Genomic DNA, 8,494 nt, shown 5'->3' on the forward strand with positions numbered 1-8,494 from the left:
AACTTGACTTGCCATTTAAATAAAGGTAAAAAAAGAAGGGAATATGTTCCATAATTCATTGCCATGCCTACTTGTGTTGTCTGTGTTTTTTTACACCTGCTATGTAAAAGAGACAGAAGAATGCATGATGGTCAATGCTATCTGGGATCCTTGGGACATCCTACCCTTAAATCAATCAATTTTATTTTATTTTATATAGCCCTTCGTACATCAGCTATATCTCGAAGTGCTGTACAGACACCCAGCCTAAAACCCCAAACAGCTAGTAATGCAGGTGTAGAAGCACGGTGCTAGGAAAAACTCCTAGAAAGGCCAAAACCTAGGAAAAACCTAGAGAGGAACCAGGCTATGAGGGGTGGCCAGTCCTCTTCTGGCTGTGCCGGTGGAGATTATAACAGAACTATGCCAAGATGTTCAAAAATGTTCATAAGTGACAAGCATGGTCAAATAAATAATCATGAATAATTTTCAGTTGGCTTTTCATAGCCGATCATCAAGAGTTGAAAAACAACAGGTCTGGGACAGGTGGGTTCCATAACGCAGGCAGAAAGCTGAAACTGGAATAGCAGCAAGGCCAGGCGGACTGGGGACAGCAAGGAGTCACCACGGGCGGCAGTCCGACGCATGGTCTAGGGCCCAGGTCCTCCGAGAGAAAGAAAGAGAGAAGAGAAAATTAGAAGAGCCAAGATTTTACAAATGTTCATAAATGACAAGCATGGTCAAATAATAATCAGGAATAAATTCAGTTGGCTTTTCATAGCCGATCATTAAGAGTTGAAAACAGCAGGTCTGGGACAGGTAGGGGTTCCGTAACCGCAGGCAGAACAGTTGAAACTGGAATAGCAGCAAGGCCAGGCGGACTGGGGACAGCAAGGTGTCATCATGCCCGGTAGTCCTGACGTATGGTCCTAGGGCTCAGGTTCTCCAGAGAGAAAAAGAGAACGAGAGAATTAGAGAGAGCATACTTAAATTCACACAGGACACTACTGACAGATCAATGAGGTAAGATCCCAATACCCATGTAAACATAGCTTACTGACAGATCAATGAGGTTAGATCCCAATACCCATGTAAACATAGTTTACTGACAGATCAATGAGGTTAGATCCCAATACCCATGTAAACATAGCTTACTGACAGATCAATGAGGTAAAATCCCAATACGCATGTAAACATAGCTTACTGACAGATCAATGAGGTTAGATCCCAATAGTGTGTGTAGGTAAGTAAAGAAATAAAACAACAGTAGAGAGGGGTTGGGGGGGCACACAATGCAAATAGTCTGGGTAACCATTTGGTTACGTGTTCAGGAGTCTTATGGCTTGGGGGTAAAAACTGTTGAGAGCACTTCCCAAGGCTTTACACTAGATGTCAACTTTCTTTAGAATCTTGTTTCAGGCTTCTTGCTATAAAGGAGGGGGGAATGGGGAGCTGGAATGATGTCAGGTGTCTGGCAGAGGTGTCTCAGGCTCGTGACGTGCGTCCCGACAGACGTTATCTCTCATTCCAGTGCTTTTCTACAGACATGGAATTCTCGGTTGTAACATTATTGCAGTTTCATGTTAAAAACATCCTAAGATTGATTCCTACATCGTTTGAACATGTTTCTACGACCTGTAAACGGAACTTTTTCGAGTTTTTGTCTGGACGTAGTGCTCGCGCCCTCATGAGATGGATTACTGGGTCTGAAAACACGCTAACAAACAAGTGGCCTATTGGACATAAATGATGGACTTTATGGAACAAATTCAGTCATTTATTGTTCGACATGGGATTCCTGGGAGTGATCGACATTCTGATGAAGATCATCCCAAGGTAGTGGAATATTTATAATGTTTATTTCTAACTTCTGTTGACGCTAAACATGGCGGATATTTCTTTGGCTGGATTGGGCTCTGAGCGCCGTACTCAGATTACGTTTTTTTTGAAATCTGACACGGTTGCATTAAGGAGAAAGTTCTATCTTTAATTCGTTGTGAATAACACTTGTATCTTTTATCAATGTTTAGTTATGAGTATTTCTGGGATTTTGATGTGGCTATCTGGCAAAATCACTGGATGTTTTTGGAATCAAACATTAGCTGCACGTAACACACCAATGTAAACTGAGATTTTTGGATATAAATATGCACATTATCGAACAATACATACATGTTTGGATGTAACATGTGTCAAACTATGAGTGTCATCTGGAATAATGATTCGACAGATCGCTAGCGTCAGAAACGTTAAAAGCTAGTGAGGAGATGATGAGTCCCCAGCTTCAGTGATTTTTGCAGTTCGTTCAGTCTTTGGCAGCAGAGAACTGGAAGGAGAAGGGCCAAAGGAGAATGGCTTTGGGTGGTGACCATTGAGATATACCTGCTGGAGCGCGTGCTACGGGTAGGTGCTGCTATGGAGACCAGTGAGCTGAGATAAGGTTACCTAGCAGAGACTGTAGATGACTTGGAGCCAGTTCTGGCACACTGCTTAAGAGGTTCAAACAACATGAATAACTTATTTCTAGCCTACAATCATCGATGCTACTACTAATGTGAAAACAAGACAGAATATATGACTATTCTTGCTCATTTTTAAGACAATTGTCAAATAATTTTAACATTCATTAGACTTCAATTGTTGTACAACATCATGGCTACGCTGGCTCCCTTTACAATGGATTCCGCTGTTGTGGGCCTTTAACCATCTGTCTGACTTTTGTTGTTCACACAGGAGAGAGACGGGACTACCGTGGGTCCTCTGGGAGCCTACAACATCATGATGCTGACAAGGCAGAGAAGAGTCTCTCCACATTTAGAACACCTCAAGAAACACCCGCAGAGATCCACAGGGAAGAGAACTCACTGCTGCTCTGACTGTGGGAAAAGATTCACCTCAGCAGGCATTATAATTCATCAGAGAATCCACACAGTAGAGAAACCTTTTAGCTGTACTCAATGTGGGAAGAGTTTTATTCATTCACCAGCCTGATATCACACCAGAGACACACACAGGAGAGAAATCTTATAGCTGTGATCAATGTCAGAAGAGTTTTGTTACATCTAGAGTTCTGACAGTACACCAGAGAACACACACAGGAGAGAAACCTCATAGCTGTAATCAATGTGGGAGTTTTTTTTTACATCTAGCCATCTGAAGATACACCAGAGACACACACAGAGAGAAATCTTATAGCTGTGATCAATGTGGGAAGAGTTTTGTTCAATCTGGCAATCTGACAGTACACCAGAGAAACAACCACAGGAGAAAAATCTTATAGTTGTGATCAATGTGGGAAGAGTTTTGTTACATCTAGCGTTCTGACAGTACACCAGAGAACACACACAGAGAGAAACCTTATAGCTGTAATCAATGTGGGAAGAGTTTTGCTTCATCTAGCGGTCTGACAGTACACCAGAGAACACACACAGAGAGAGAAACCTTATAGCTGTGATTCAATGTGGAAGAGTTTTGTTCAATCTGGCAATCTGACAGTACACCAGAGAACACACACTGGAGAGAAATCTTATAGCTGTGACCAGAGATAATCTGATAAAGATATCTGATCAAATATTAGAAAATACATACATGAAGGAGTTGTCTCATGATATCAATTAATTAATGTCACAATGTAGAATGTTTTAACATTGTAGTGGGAGTATTTTATGATAATATTGCAGGAGTTTCCTCTTGAAATCAGACATGTCCGTGGTAAGGACAACTTGGTTGCTAAATGTCTCAAGGGTGGGCAGTCCAAACGTTTTGTGTTTAGCCAGTGAGTTGCCATGGATCACAAACTCATATTGGAGGTTGAGTTTGTTTGGGCTTGTTCCAAGGGGACGAGAGTTCTAGAATCTAGTGGGAAAAAAAGTTGTTTTCTAGTTTTTAATTGTTGACAGCCTGCAGACACCATGTTTATATTGGTGAAGGTGAAGCTTTGTAGTTGATTATAATGTGAAAGGGAAGTTGTTTCTGTTGGTGAGTAAGCATTCTCTTAAGGTGTTACAGTCTTTGGTTCTTCCATTTATGTTTTGAGTTTGGACGGTAGCAGGTATAGCTCGTTAGCACGTAGGGCGCACTGATTGGTGTCACCTCGTTAGTCAGTATGTGTTACACCTGTGCTGGCTTGTCTATCTCGTTAGTGGAAGGTGTTTCACCTGAGCTGGTCCAGGTTCTAGTTAAGAGTGTCTAGCCCAGTGCTCCAGTTGTTTTATAGATGTGGAGTGTCAACACCTTTAGTTGCTCCACGTTTTTGGTTTGCTTCCTGTCTTTAAGTTTGTGTGTGGGTTTTTGTTTTGTTTGCCTCTTCTTGGCCAGATTTAGTGGGTCTAATGGTGGGTGTCTTTCAGTCCCGGTTTGTTGTTACTAGTCAACTTCAAGTGGACACCCCATAGTGTCTTTCAGAGCCCCTCCTATATTAATTATGTGCTCATTAGAATTTTTAGTTGTAACCTTGTTTTTTATCCTCTTATGTTTGTGTACAAAATATTTCTGTTTATTTTCATTGTTTTAATGTTTTTTTCCTGTGAAAGCCATTGTGTTGAATCCATGTCTGAAATGTGCTGTGTAAATAAAGCTTGATTTCATAATTTGCAAAACAAATAACCCAATACTGACAATCAACAGAGCTCTTGCAAAACCAATGAACAAATATGTGCAAAAGCAACACGCATCTGGTCCATCTATTTATGAAAAACAGTATAAATTCAGCATATCTTCCACTGTGTCAAAATAGTGCATGGTATGTAAGTTTGTTTCACTTTCAACCAACACAGTGCATTTGTTGAAATCAACAAGACGTCAAAGGATTCAACTACTGAAAACTGAAACAAACAAATGGATCAAAACACATCAATCCCACTTTTCCAGCCCTGCTGAAGCCGTGTGGAGTGGTAAACACCTCAAGCTCTACCAGGGGCTTGAGGTGGTCTCCACAGCTCTGCTTATGTCATGATCTGTGGCCTTTCCCTTCCATTTTCTTGACTGCCCCTGCAACACAGAAACACATTTAGTAAAATTATATAAAACTCTCAAAGTAATGATATGGATCACTCTATGGCCTCAGTTACACCTGGCACCTAAATGTGACTTCTCTCATCCGATCACTCCAAGCTGCATTAGGTTCAGATCTACCAGGATTGCCTTTGACATAGTCTGGAGCAGTCAGGCCACTGAATATGCATAAGCAATGTAAAGAGATGGGGTGAATGAGTGGGGGAAAATACATTTTACACATATTACCTTCATAAAAATAAAATTGTACTGGTCACATACAGGTGTTCAGCAGATGTTATTGCGAATGTAGGCAAATGCTTGTGCTTCTAGTTCCGACTGCAGTCATATCTAACAATTTCACAACAAATATACTAATACACACAAATCTAAGTAAAGGAATTGAATTATGAATATATAAATATATGGATAAACAATGTCAGAGCAGCACAGACTGAGATACAGTTTATACATATGAGATAAGAAATGCAAGATATGTAAAACTTATTAAAGGGACAATGATTTCATGATGCCTGTTTAACAGTCTGATGGCCTTGAGATAAGAGCTGTTTTTCATTTTTTGGTCCCAGCTTTGATGCACCTTTACTGACCTCGCCTTCTGAATGATAGTGGGGTGAACAGGCAGTGGCTCGAGTAATAACAAAGAACAATATTGTGGCCTGAGGGGAAATTAACTTTCATACAGCCAAGAGGGTTGAGAAATTAAATATCAGTGGACAATTTGCACAAATGTAATGAACATAGATGATGGAACATATTCCCTTTTGCTGACGTGATGAACCGCTAAGGGGACGTAAATATTTACCATCTAAACCATGTGTGACCTCTCACCTCTCTGCTGTAGAAGTGTTCTTCCTAACCAGTCCCTCAACAGTTCTCTGACTAAGCTCCACCCTACTGGGTCTTTAGAAGAGAGGAAGGCTGAGGAGGGATGGAAGGATGAATGGGATCAGTCAGTCAATAAAGTGTGGAGCTGCTGTCTATGCTTTCTGACAAAATCACTACTTTAGTAATTCATTAAAGTAATAAGGCTTTATGACTGCTGAATACCAACTATCAATCACTTAGATAATGTATTTTCAAGTAGAGATACATCCTTAGGACGTCCCTAACCCATTGAAGTCGACATTTTAAAATGGTTAAGGAAGGGTTTCTCCCCCTTCCCTCTAGTGGTGCGGGGGCTGTGCTTTGGCAAAGTGGTGGGGTTATATCCTTCCTGTTTGGCCCTGTCCGGGGGTTTCTTCGGATGGGGCCACAGTGTCTCCTGACCGCTCCTGTCTCAGCCTCCAGTATTTATGCTGCAGTAGTTTATGTGTCGGGGGGCTAGGTCAGTTGGTTACCTGGAGTACTTCTCCTGCTTCTTATCCAGTGTCCTGTGTGAATTTAAGTATGCTCTCTCTAATTCTCTTCGTTCTTTTTCTCTCTGAGAACCTGAGCCTAGGACCATACGTCAGGACTACCGGGCATGATGACACCTTGCTGTCCCCAGTCCGCCTGGCCTTGCTGCTATTCCAGTTTCAACTGTTCTGCCTGGGTTACGGAACCCCTACCTGTCCCAGACCTGCTGTTTTCAACTCTTAATGATCGCTATGAAAAGCCAACTGAGATTTATTCCTGATTATTATTTGACCATGCTTGTCATTTATGAACATTTTGAAAATCTTGGCTCTCTAATTTTCTCCTTCTCTCTTTCTTTCTCTCGGAGGACCTGGGCCCTAGGACCATGCGTCGGGACTGCCGCCCGTGGTGACTCCTTGCTGTCCCCAGTCCGCCTGGCCTGCTGCTATTCCAGTTTCAGCTGTTCTGCTGCGGTTATGGAACCGCCACCTGTCCCAGACCTGTTGTTTTTCAACTCTTGATGATCGGCTATGAAAAGCCAACTGAAATTATTCATGATTATTATTTGACCATGCTTGTCACTTATGAACATTTTTGAACATCTTGGCATAGTTCTGTTATAATCTCCACCCGGCACAAGCCAGAAGAGGACTGGCCACCCCTCATAGCCTGGTTCCTCTCTAGGTTTCTTCCTAGGTTTTGGCCTTTCTAGGAGTTTTTCCTAGCCACCGTGCTTCTACACCTGCATTACTAGCTGTTTGGGTTTTAGGCTGGGTGTCTGTACAGCACTTCGAGATATTAGCTGATGTGACGAAGGGCTATATAAAATAAAATAAAATTGATTGATTTAGGGTAGGGATGTCCCAAGGATCCCAGATAGCATTGACCATCATGCATTCTTCTGTCTCTTTTACATAGCAGGTGGTGTAAAAGAAACACAGACAACACAAGTAGGCATGCAATGAATTATGGAACATATTCCCTTCTTTTTTTACCTTTATTTAAATTGGCAAGTCAAGTTAAGAAGAAATTCTTATTTACAAGTACGGCCTAGGAACAGTACCTTCCTAGACAATGTGCTGGACGGTAATTATTTATGTGGCACATGTAGCCAGTGTAATTTCACACAAAAATATATTTTTTATATGATCCCAATACCCATGTAACATAGCTTACTGACAGACACATGAGGTTAGATCCCAATACCCATGTAAACATAGCTTACTGACAGATCAATTGGTTAGATACCAATACCCATGTAAACATAGCTTACTGACAGATCAATGAGGTAAGATCCCAATACGCATGTAAACATAGCTTACTGACAGATCAATGAGGTAAGATCCCAATACCCATGTAACATAGCTTACTGACAGATCAATGAGGTTAGATCCCAATACCCATGTAAACATAGTTTACTGACAGATCAATGAGGTTAGATCCCAATACCCATGTAAACATAGCTTACTGACAGATCAATGAGGTAAAATCCCAATACGCATGTAAACATAGCTTACTGACAGATCAATGAGGTTAGATCCCAATAGTGTGTGTAGGTAAGTAAAAGAAATAAAACAACAGTAAAAGATATTTGAAAATAAGAGTAGCAAGGCTATATACAGACACCGGTTAGTCAGCTTATTGAGGTAGTATGTATATGTGGTATGTAAGTGACTCATGCATATATGATGAACAGAGAGTAGCAGTAAGGTAAAAAGAGGGGTTGGCGGTGGTGGACACAATGCAATAGCCCGTTTAGCCAAAGTGCGGAGCACTGGTTGGTCGGGCCAATTGAGGTAGTATGTACATGAATGTATAGGTTAAAGTGACTATGCATATAAGATAAACAGAGAGGTAGCAGCAGCGTAAAAGAGGGGGTGGGGGGCACACAATGCAAATAGTCTGGGTAACCATTTGGTTACGTGTTCAGTGATCTTATGGCTTTGGGGTAAAAACTGTTGAGAAGCCTTTTTGTCCTAGACTTGGCACTCCGGTACTGCTTGCCATGCGGTAGTATAGAGAACAGTCTATGACTGGGGTGGCTGGGGTCTTTGACAATTTTCAGGGCCTTCCTCTGACACCGCCTGGTGTAAGAGGTCCTGGATGGCAGGGGCAGCTTTGCCCCAGTGATTACTGGGCCGTACGCACTACCCTCTGAAGTGCT

At 41.7% G+C, this 8,494-nt stretch overlaps 3 protein-coding genes across 8 annotated transcripts in view; 2 read left to right on the forward strand and 1 right to left on the reverse strand.

Moving 5' to 3' along the window:
- The window catches only part of LOC112069533 (gelsolin-related protein of 125 kDa-like), a 243,717-nt gene that overhangs the window by 154,989 nt on the left and 80,234 nt on the right, over positions 1-8,494 (forward strand). The gene's annotated exons all lie outside the window — the stretch shown is intronic.
- The window catches only part of LOC111979311 (uncharacterized), a 141,014-nt gene that overhangs the window by 123,993 nt on the left and 8,527 nt on the right, over positions 1-8,494 (reverse strand). The gene's annotated exons all lie outside the window — the stretch shown is intronic.
- LOC112069531 (zinc finger protein 271-like) overlaps positions 1-8,494 on the forward strand; it is a 145,690-nt gene that overhangs the window by 45,371 nt on the left and 91,825 nt on the right.

Source organism: Salvelinus sp. IW2-2015, unplaced genomic scaffold (assembly GCF_002910315.2).
Source record: "Salvelinus sp. IW2-2015 unplaced genomic scaffold, ASM291031v2 Un_scaffold1042, whole genome shotgun sequence".
NCBI lineage: Eukaryota > Metazoa > Chordata > Actinopteri > Salmoniformes > Salmonidae > Salvelinus > Salvelinus sp. IW2-2015.